The 10,106-nt window shown below is 58.8% G+C and overlaps 1 long non-coding RNA gene across 7 annotated transcripts; it reads left to right on the plus strand.

The window, feature by feature from the left end:
- The first annotated feature begins 3,057 nt into the window (after positions 1-3,057).
- On the plus strand, positions 3,058-9,700 carry LOC136995601 (uncharacterized). 7 transcript variants are annotated; one of them, XR_010887146.1, is made up of 6 exons: positions 3,058-3,159; positions 5,443-5,570; positions 5,982-6,151; positions 7,625-7,814; positions 7,900-8,088; positions 8,508-9,700. It is a non-coding gene; the product is annotated as an uncharacterized lncRNA (long non-coding RNA). The 7 variants fall into 7 exon arrangements; XR_010887145.1 differs by lacking the exon at positions 3,058-3,159 and adding an exon at positions 3,444-3,580; XR_010887149.1 differs by lacking the exon at positions 3,058-3,159 and adding an exon at positions 3,444-3,537.
- The last annotated feature ends 406 nt before the right edge of the window (positions 9,701-10,106 follow it).

The raw sequence follows: 10,106 nt of genomic DNA on the forward strand, positions 1-10,106 counted from the left end.
AATGAGGAGAAAGGAGTGACACTGTTATTATGGTCAGTGAAAAGCAGAAAAAGGTTTGAATGCACCAGGTGGGAAGACTTCTACCCTCCCTCAGCCCCAGGCTGCCTTTCCTGAAGAGCTCTGCATTGCAACCCAGAAACTTTCCAGGACCTGGGAACCGCAGAAGGGCAGAGGCTGGGAGCAGACACGATGTGCCATCTTCTGTGCCCATCTCTGTGATGGGAGCGTTGGTCTGTGCAAACGCTTGCATGTCTGCACAAGTGTGCGTGCAGCTACAAGTGTCTTTTGCAGTGCAAAGCAATGTGCTTCTGCAGGGTTTCTGTGCACTCGCCTATCTTGTGCAGGTGTGCACACGTGCATGCAAGTGCCCATGCAAGGACTTCTGTTTCCATCTGAATTGCCATCAAGTGTGCCCTGGAACTCAAAAGACCTGCTCAGACCGGGGCTCATGTTCAACCAGGAGCGCCAGGTCCTCTTCTGCCAAACTACTTTCCAGCCGGTTGGCCCCCGGCGTGTAGTGGCCTCCTGGGGAAGGAAGGTGTCACGGAGGCAGAGAGCAGCAGAGGCTCCGAGCACTCAGGTGTTAGGACAGGTGCTCGTGGCAGGGCGCTCTGGAGCTGCTGCGGTCGTCTGTCCCGCTCGTCGGCGCAGCCCGCCGTTACTGTGCGCAGACGGGGCTGCCGCGCGGTGCACCTCGAGTCGCGGTCGCCGCCAGCACGGACGCGCGCGCTGCCCTCGGGTGACGGGAGCGCAGAACGGCAGCCAGGCGGAGAACGCATGCGCATTGGGCTGGCCGCGCTCCCTGCTGCCCTCGAGCGTCGCAAAAGCAGCACTGCACCCGTGACCGCGCGCATGCGCACGGCGTCCCGCCGGGCTCTCCTGCCCTCGGGTGGGGAAACGCAATACTGCGCCCAAAGGGGGCGCGCATGCGCACCGCGTTCCAGCGTGCTCGTTCCTGCCAGCGGGTGGCGAAAAAGCAGTGCTGTGGCCAACAAGACAGCGCATGCGCACTGCGTTCCCGCATGCTCAGCACTGCCACCGAGCATCGAAAACTCAGTACTGCACATGAAACGCACGCACACACTCTGCCTTCCGCTGTACTTGGTGCCACCTTCGAGTGTTGAAAACCCAGCACTGTGCCTGTAAACAAGCGCATGTGCACTGCGATACACCGTGTTCACTGCTGCCCTCACTTGTCCAAAAAGCAGTGCTGCACCCGGGGATGGGCATGCGCACTGTGCTGAGGGTGCTCACTGCTGCCACCGCGTGTCAAAAAAAGTACTGCGCCCAAATAGAATGCGCATGTGCACTGCATTCCTGCTGCCCTCGCGTGTCAAAAAATCAGTACTGCAAACGAAACGAGCCACATGCACTGCGTCCTGCCGGGTTCGCTGCTGCCCTCGCGTGTCCAATAGGCAGCTCTGCACCCGTACGTCGCACGCACGCGCACTGTCTTTCCCCTGCGCACCGCTGCCCTCGCGTGTCCAATAGGCAGTATTGCACCCGTACGGCGCACGCATGCGCACTGGCTTTCCCGTGCTCACTGCTGCCCTCGGGTGTCGGCATGCCAGCACTGCAGACAGCACTGCCCTCCCCTGCGTACAAAGAATACTGCAGCCACCCGGCGCGCACATGCACGGTGCCGGTCGCCGTGTTCGCCGCTACGCTCCGGAAGTCATGATCACGGCTGCTATTGCAGTATTGCTCTTCCGTGCGAGCCCAGCACGGCTGTAACGCGGCTCGGTGCTGCCCTCGCCTGATCACAAAACAGGACTGGAGCCGGGCGAAAGGCGCATGCGCGGTGCCCCCCCCCCCCCCCACTGCTGTCCTCGGACGTCGACCAGCCGGCACGGCAGAGAGGGACCGCCCGCATGCGCACTAGCTCACAGCCGCGCTCACCGCTGCCCTCAGGTGATGGCAGGCAAGTACTGCACTGAGCGGCTCGCGCATGCGCACTGGTTTAACGTTGCTCACCGCGGCCCTCGGGTGTAAGAAAAAGAACGGCACCCAGACCGGGGGGAGGGGCGCGCATGCGCACTGCGTCCCGTCGTGCTCCCTGCTGCCCTCGCGTGTCGAAAAAGCAGAATGGCACCCGCAACACGCGCACTGCTTCCCCCTGTGCTCGCAGCCGCCGTCGCGTTCCGAAAAGAATCAGACCCTCCGTGGACAGTGTCGGGGGAGTCCCGGGCCTGTGTCAGGGATCGCGGGGCCGCGCTCCGGGCTCTGCAGCGGTTTCCGAATCCCGAGGGCAGGCGTGCGGCGGAAAAAAGGGGCGGGCCGGAAAGTAATCGCCACAGAGCGAACGCCACAAAACACACAGAGCATTGCGGCACCCCGCCCCCCGGGCATGCCGGGAGCGGTAGTCTTCCGGCACCGGGCTTCCGGGCGGCCATGTCGTTTTGGCGCGGCATGCCGGGAGCGGTAGTCTTCCGGCACTGGGCTTCCGGGCGGCCCTTTTAGTCTGCACGGCATGCTGGGAGCTGTAGTTTTCTGGCAGGGGGTTTCCCGGCAGCCGTTTTAGTCTGCAGGGCATGGCGGGAGGTGTAGTCTTCCCATACTGGCCTTCTGGGAGACCATGTTGCGCCTCTCGAGGTGGCGGGAGGTGCAGTTCTCTGTCAGCGGGGTTCCCAGCAGCCGTTCACGTTGTGCTCTGTGGCAGGCCAGCAGCTGTACTTCCAGGTGCCTGTGCCTTCTCCGCCCTGCAGCAGTGGCCCGCTGTGTGTGTTCCTTACCGGACACGTGTCGCTCGGGTGTCGAAAAAGCAGTACTGCACCGTGGCCGTGCTCCCTGCTGCCCTCGGGTGTCCAAAAAGCGGTATTGCACCCGAAAGGGGGGGCGCGTATGCGCACTGATTTCCGCCGCGCTCACTGCTGCCCTCGGGTGTCCAAAAAGCGGTATTGCACCCGAAAGGGGGGGCGCGCATGCGCACTGCGTTCCGCCGCGCTCACTGCTGCCCTCAGGTGTCCAAAAAGCGGTATTGCACCAAAAGGGGGGGGCGCGCATGCACACTGCGTTCTGCCGTGCTCACTGCTGCCCTCGGGTGTCCAAAAAGCGGTATTGCAGCCACAACGGGGACGCGCATGCGCACTGAGTTCCGGCGCGCACACGCTAAGTACCGGTCGCCGTGTTCGCCGCTGCTCTCCGCCGTTTCGGTAACGGGTAAGCGAATGGCGCGTGCTCGTCGCCCCTTCCCGGTGCTCACGGACCGGCCACGGGCACTGGCAGCCTCGGGGCGCTCGCTGGGAGCCCCGGGCTGCTGCGGCGGGCTGCGGTTCGCACGCGTGAGCCGCCCGGCTGCAGCGCCGCGCCGCGAGCACGGGAGGGCGCCATTACGGGTCTCGCCTCCCCTCGGGCTCCCCTCGCTCCCCCCGCCCCTCGGGCTCCTCGCGCTCCCCCCGCGCCCCTCGCGCTCTCCCCGCTCCGTCCGAGCCGGCGCATGCGCAGTGCTCGAGCGCCGCTGCTGCCGCGGCGCGTGCGCGGCGGCGGGGAAGCAAGATGGCGGCGAGCAGGGAGGGCGTTTTGGCTCGGCGGCGGCGGGTGAGGGCGGAGGCCGCCTGGAGTGAAGGATGTGGGGCCCCCGGTGAGGCGAACGCGTAGGTTCGGGGGGCGTCGGGCTGTGTCCTGCCCGCTGCGGCCGTCGCTGCGTGGAGGCGGCGGTGCGGGGCGAGTGGGGGGGGGGGCGGGCTGGGGCCCGGCGCCGCGCCGCGCCGCGCCGGGAGCGCGGGGCAGGGTGTGCTGGAGCGCGGGTGTGACTTTGCGTTTTGCGTGTGTGGCGTTTAGGGCGCCGGTTCGTTGGCAGCGCGGGCTGGGGCGTGCGCTCGCCCCTGCGGAGGCGGCGCGGCGGAGCGGGGGGGCAGGCGGGCCCCGGAGCAGGGTTGCGGCGCGGCGTCGGCGGGAGGACGGCTCGTGTGGCGGCAGGCTCGGCCGAGAGTGCTGGTAAGTGCCGAGAAGGTTGAAAAGCTCTGGAGCGAGCAGGCTGAAGGTGAATTTGAGTGAGGGACGATTAGTGCAGCCCCAAGTTATTTCCTTGAGAATTGTGACTAGGCAAGCAAGAAGATGGGCAGAAGAAAGGCCCTCCCAGACACCCGGAGGCCCCCCCCCACCGCCAGGCACAGAGTGTGGGCGCCAGCCAACGCGGGCACCAACTGATCGAAAGCCCTGCTGAGCTGCGCTGAGCCCTGCTGCTTGCTGAACAGCTGCCCCAAAGCCATGGGGTTGCCCAGTGCAGCACGTGGCGATGGGTCCTCCATCGCCTCTGACATCTCCCCGGGCAGCCGTCTGCTGCCCGGGGGTCTGGATGTCTCCAGCAGTGGCCCAGCTGCCTGGTGCCTCCTCTTGTCTGGGACACAGGGTCCTTCACAGCTCTTTGCAGGATATGGGGCCCTTGGGGAGTCCCCTGCTGCCTCTTCTGGCGTTCTCTGCAAGCTCATAGATTTCCCCCCCCCCCCCCCCCCCCCCGGTGGAGTAGGAGACCGGTGGTGCCTCCTGCAAAGCTGACAGCCACATGCGGCACCCCTATGCACTCACTGCGCATCTGGGATGCCCCCCCCCGCCCTGAGGGCCCTGCAGATTCCCACCCTTCCTGCAACCAGCCCCCCCAAAGCCATTAAACCACCCACAAATGCTGCCCCCACACCCCCACGCACCCCTAAGTGCCTCCAAACCCTGCCGCAACATGGTCCCTGACTCCAGACCTTGCCCCTAAACTCTGTCCCAAAGTCCCAAACAATCCTACAACCACTGCCAGAGCCAGTGCCCGCAGCAGTGAGGTGTTCTAAGAAACGTGGGCGGTGATGTGTGTCTGCCCCTGGACTCGGTGCCACTTTAGAGAAAAGGGAATTTACAGCACTTCTTGGTGCAGAATGTTGACGGGTGGGTGCACAGATGACGAGCAGATTTTTCTCCCTTTTTCTCTGAGCTGCCTCTCAGAACCCTCTGTACGTGCAAGATGTGACTGATGTGGGATAATCGTGCTGCGCGCAATGCTTCAGGAGAACATGAACGTAAAATTGCAGGCTAATGAATAACCTAAAAAAAATACAAGGCTCGGGAAAAGCCTAAGAGAACGCTGGCGGGCTCTGGGAAGCCCCGGGGATGCTGCAGAAAAGAGCGTGGCTCTTAGGCACCTCCTCAGAGCAGGAGAAATGCCTTCCTGCAGCCCATAGGACAACGGGTACTATTAACGACCACCTTGAATTCCTGAAAGCGTTGTGAAAGCGGAAGGGGCTGGGGAGGATGCGTAGCAGGTCGGGGACTACGTGTGAAGGTTCAGCAAGCAACAATGCCCTCTTAAGACAGAAACAGTTTAGTCTTAATAGGTGAACGTAGCTTTGAGTAACGGGAAGAGAAGCGCTTCTGTCAGTGCCCCGGAAAGCCTTGGAGAAGCGGTCCAAAGATCTGATACCCTCACGGCCTCATCAGTCTTTTTGGTTTGTTTGGCAGGGTAGTCCACCGAAGGGGGACATCTTGAAGAGAAGCAGCTCGACCTAGCGATGCAGTTGTTGATTTTGGTCATCGCCTGTGAGGGCAGCATCCGAGCGTAAGAGGAATCTAGGAGCCGTATCGAAAAGGTAATAGGTTTGAAAGAGAGACGGACAAATCGAGTGCTATCGTTCTTCCACGTAGTTAAAGAGCGAGAGACTTGTCGGTTAAGCGTGTGCGTACAAGGGTTTCGGAAAGGATACTGAACAGCAGCAATAATACCGAAGCGGAACAAAAATGAGGTTTCACGGAAGATGGCGTAGCTAAGTATTAGGTGATGTGCCTGCCTGCCTAATAACCTAGCCCGAATTGCCGTATGTAGTGTTTCCAAACAGTTTACCCTGTAACGTATGATGCAAAGCGGTGCGTTAAGACCTTTCCTTTGAGGAAAAGAAGAAAAAAGAAAGGGGGGGGGGGGGAACATGGGAAAGAGAAAAAGAACGTGCATAAGTCGAAGTGCTTTGTTGGAAGCGAAATGCAATTTTCTCTCTTTGTTACAGAGGTGGAAGCAATGATAGCAAACGCTGACAAAGAGCAAAGCCGGACGAGTGGTTTTTTGCGCTTAGTCCCTAAGGGGCGGGCTGAAACGAGGAAGCAAAAATGCAGCAGCGGACCCTCGATATCCCCAGAAGCTGCGGCAGTAGGAGGTGTTCTGGCCTGGGTAACTAAGGTAACTCTTGATGCTGAATGTTAGTTATTTCGGCCTCCCAGAGGCAGCGCTGAGGACTAAGCAACCCATTGCTGCCCTGCGGCTCTTGTTAACCGTAGCTGCCTTAGTTTTGCTTTGGTTGTTTGTATTTTGTTTTGTTATCGTACACGCGTATGTAGAAAAGGAAAGATAGGATATTTAATTTTTAGATTCATTGCCACGGCTGAAGCTGAAGAGACCAGAAAAACGTAAGCAAGCCAAAGTAATAAAATCAAATGGAACCAAGCGAGAGCTGTCTCCGTCGCCCCAAAAGGGAAAGCCCGTTCCTCCTGGCGAGGAAGGTTCACCATTAATAGCGATCGGAATAACAGATGACCAACATCTAACGGAAGGTCCGTAGGCGTTACGAAAAGGATGCTGCGTCCATCCGTTTCTGTGCGCGTGACTTTCTGTGTCTGTGAAGCATCGTGCTTTAAGAGCTCCAAGACAGCAAATTCCTATCTTAGGGGAACGGCGGTCAGGTGGCCAGAGAGAGAGGGAGAGGGAAGCGTGCGAATTGTAAAATGAAGAGATGGCTTTCAGGAAGGCTCAATTAGCGCGACCCCAGGTTAATTGCCTGGCAATGGTATTTGGGGCAACAGGAAGACAGCAGCTAGAAGAAAAGTTAAAGCCTTGCGGAATTAAGGCTCCTTCTCGTCAGTTCCAACTCCGAGCAATCTTAGGAGGATTTAATTTCCTCCAGCAGCGTTAACCTGGCTTTGCCGGTATCAGCGCACCGTGATGGAAATGACTGGAAAGGAGTCAGGAACGGAACCGGAACAAGGAAGGTGACGCTGCTTTCACTAAACTGGAAGGAGCGGCCGTAAAATCTGCTGCCCTCAAATTCCCAGGACAAGGCAAGCCTTTTTGAGTAAAGCTTTCCGCATCTGCTGACTCCGTGGGAGCAGCACCGTTAGAAAAGAGCGGTAGGGAAAGTGGGTGCCAGTAGCAGCATCCTTCCGTGCCCTTTGGGGCCGCAGCAAAAACTCTCCGGCTGTGGGAAAGACTGTTTAGCAGCCATCTGGGCTGTAACCGCCTTTGAGACTTTTGCCTTTGAGAGTGCAGAGGCAATCCAGTCTGCTCAGTTGTGCCAAACACGTGGACGCAGGAGGTTTCTGAGAGATTGATCTCTAGCGGCTACTTAGTCTAACTTTCCCTTCGCAGCAAGCCCGACTGTCGTCGTAGCTCCCAAAAGAGGGCTTGGGGGAAGCGGTATTTGTGGCTTGCGTATTCTCGTTCATCTTGCTTGTGTGCGTGTGCGCGTGTGTGTGTGCGCGTGTATTAGATCCGCTTTTGTGCTTAGAAACAACTTTGGATTCTTACGATTTTCTGCAGAGCTTTGAATTTTTCTTTTTTTCTTTTCTTTTCTTTCTTTCTTTTCTTTCTTTCTTTCTCTTCTTTTTCTTCTTTTTCTTCTTTTTGTTTTTGGCTTTGCTTTGCTCTATGCTTTTGTAGGCCGATGGATTTTACTAAGCCTCCGTCAACAAGCGCTGGCTGACAGAGCTGTTACGTCCCAGCGGAGACTCTTAGGCAAGTCGGAGGAGTTCAGCTACGCAGCCTGCCAGAAGAACGTCGCCCGGGAGGGCTTGCTAGCCTGGAGTTATAGGTGCTGATGCACGTGGCTCGTTCTGTCAGGCGCGAAAAGGTTTGCTTTGGTTGCCGAAATTTTAGCTTGGCTTTACATCCTGTAGTGGTGGTATTTTTGTATTTATAAATTGTGTTAATGCTAGGCGTTCGGAACATCGGGGAACGACTGTATGCTGCCGTGAAGATCTACAGGCTCCCGCCCTCAGCCCTTTGCAAGTTATCAGGTGTCAAGAGCGGCCAGGAGACTCCAAATGCCGGCGGAAAGGTTCTCTGCCCGGTCCTGACGAGGAGCCTTCGGCCGTAGGAAGGTCGGCGGCGTCCTTACCGGACTCGTGAGTAATAAGCCGCAATTCACGGAGCAGCGGGGTGGGGAATAGCGCCTGGTAGCCCAGCGGCTACGGCGTTGCTGTTGCTAGCAGGGCCCCAAGGTCTGTGTGAAGCCTCAGTTGCCTGTTGGGAGCTTTATTTTGGTGTGTTTACCTGGAAAAAGCAGCGAGGCCTCAAATAAGAATTTTCGTGGCTAGGTGGGTAAGCTGTGGCCCCAGCTGTCTTTGCCTTGCTTTGCCGCTTAGCGTCGTAACAGCGACTTGGGACCCCGGAATAAAAACTGTTACAGGGCTGAAGGGAGGACCTGCGTTTGCCCAGGTTGGGAAACCATCGTTAAAGCTTGGGGGGGGAGGGGGGGGGGGGGCGCGGGCAAGCTCCAAAAGGAGACTCTGCCGGTGACCTTGGTGGTCTGACTCATTTGCAGGCTGACGTTCTGAGGGCCAGCAAGCGGAAGAGGAGCAGCTCAGCCCGTTTGGTTGATTTCGGCGATACTGTTTTAAGGAAGCGTGTAAGTACAGAAGGGGTCTGGGAGGGTTTTCGCACAAGACGGGAAAGAGCAAGGAAGATTGGAGAGTGTGGAGAAACTAGGTGCCGCGGGTACTGAAGCTGTTAAGGGCTGAGAGAATTTGGGGTTAAGCATCTGAAAGGGGCTAACGCGCAAGGAGTAGTAAAATACCATCACTGAACACCAGGCTTCTTTCCAGCCCTCCGTCCCCCTCTGCAGCCTTCTCTTTCTGTTTCCGTGCCTCTGTTCAGCTCCCCATCCACCTGTTTGCCTCCCTATTCCTCTTCTGCCCTGCTCTGTCCCCTTTCTCTGTCTGACTTTCCCTCCCTCTTTTTCCCTCGCCACCTTTCTGGCCAGCTCTCCACCCTTCTCATTCTCTTCCCATCGCTCTGACCGGCTCCCTGTCGCTCTCTTCCCGCCCCCATTCCTCTGTCCGCTTCTCCCCCCTTCTCTTTTGCTGCCTGTCCCTCTGTCTGCCTCCCCTTTCCTTCTTTCCTCTCCTCCTTCTTCTGTCCACCTCCGTGTCCCTCTTTTTCCCTCTTCTGCTCCCCGGTCCTCTGTGCAGCCCTCCATCCCTCTGTCTGGCCCTCGATGCCTCTCCGTCTGTTCCTTTGTGCAGAGCCCTGACCCTGGGGCCGGGTGTCTCTCCTTCTCTTTCTTTCTCCATCCATCTGCCAAGCGCTCTATTCCCTCCTTTCTTCCGTTCTGCTCCCTGGCCCTGCGTCCGGCTGAAGGTCTGTCGTTCCTTTGCGTTTTGTCTGGAGTGGCACGGGGCTGCGGACGTGCGGTGGGGGAGCGCTAATGGGCCAGAGATGCTGTGGGGGATGCGGTGGACAGCGAAGAGGCTCCCGGGGAAGGAGGGTGTCACGGAGGCAGAGAGCAGCAGAGGCTCCGAGTACTCGGGTGTTAGGACAGGTGCTCGTGGCAGGGCGCTCTGGAGCTGCTGCGGTCGTCTGTCCCGCTCGTCGGCGCAGCCCGCGGTTCCTGCGTCTTGGCCGCCTGTGCGCAGACGGGGCTGCCGCGCGGTGCAGCTCGAGTCGTGATCGCGACGCTGGCATCGAGCCCGCTTTTCTGTCAGGTCTGCCTTTACGCAAGCCGGCGTCTTCCCTCCATCTCCGGCTCAAGCGTTTCGTTGGTTTAGCGCTTCCCGAGGGGCCACGCTGTGCTGTCAGCAGCGACCCCTTCCCCCCCCCCCCCCCCCCGCCATCGCTTCCTGACGAAGAGCGCTTTGAGTTTATCTTAGCGAGCGCGACTGTTTCCGTAGCTTCTGGCTCGCTTCTTTCCTCGCAGCTCCTTTCTCCTTGCTGTTGTGGTCCCTCCCAACAGGTTCTGCTCCTCGTGTTATTGATGTTGGGCCATGATCCTCCCGGAGCTTTCTGCCTTGAAGTCGAGGGCTTCCGGGGCTTCCAGTATCGGTTTTTACTTTGAGGGTAAAGGCCCTTCACAGCTGATGTCTTACGTGTGCAACTGCTTTACCTGGGATTTTTGCTTTCGCAAGTTACTGTTCCTTTCAGGAGC

This window comes from Apteryx mantelli, unplaced genomic scaffold, assembly GCF_036417845.1.
Source record: "Apteryx mantelli isolate bAptMan1 unplaced genomic scaffold, bAptMan1.hap1 HAP1_SCAFFOLD_129, whole genome shotgun sequence".
Lineage (NCBI taxonomy): Eukaryota > Metazoa > Chordata > Aves > Apterygiformes > Apterygidae > Apteryx > Apteryx mantelli.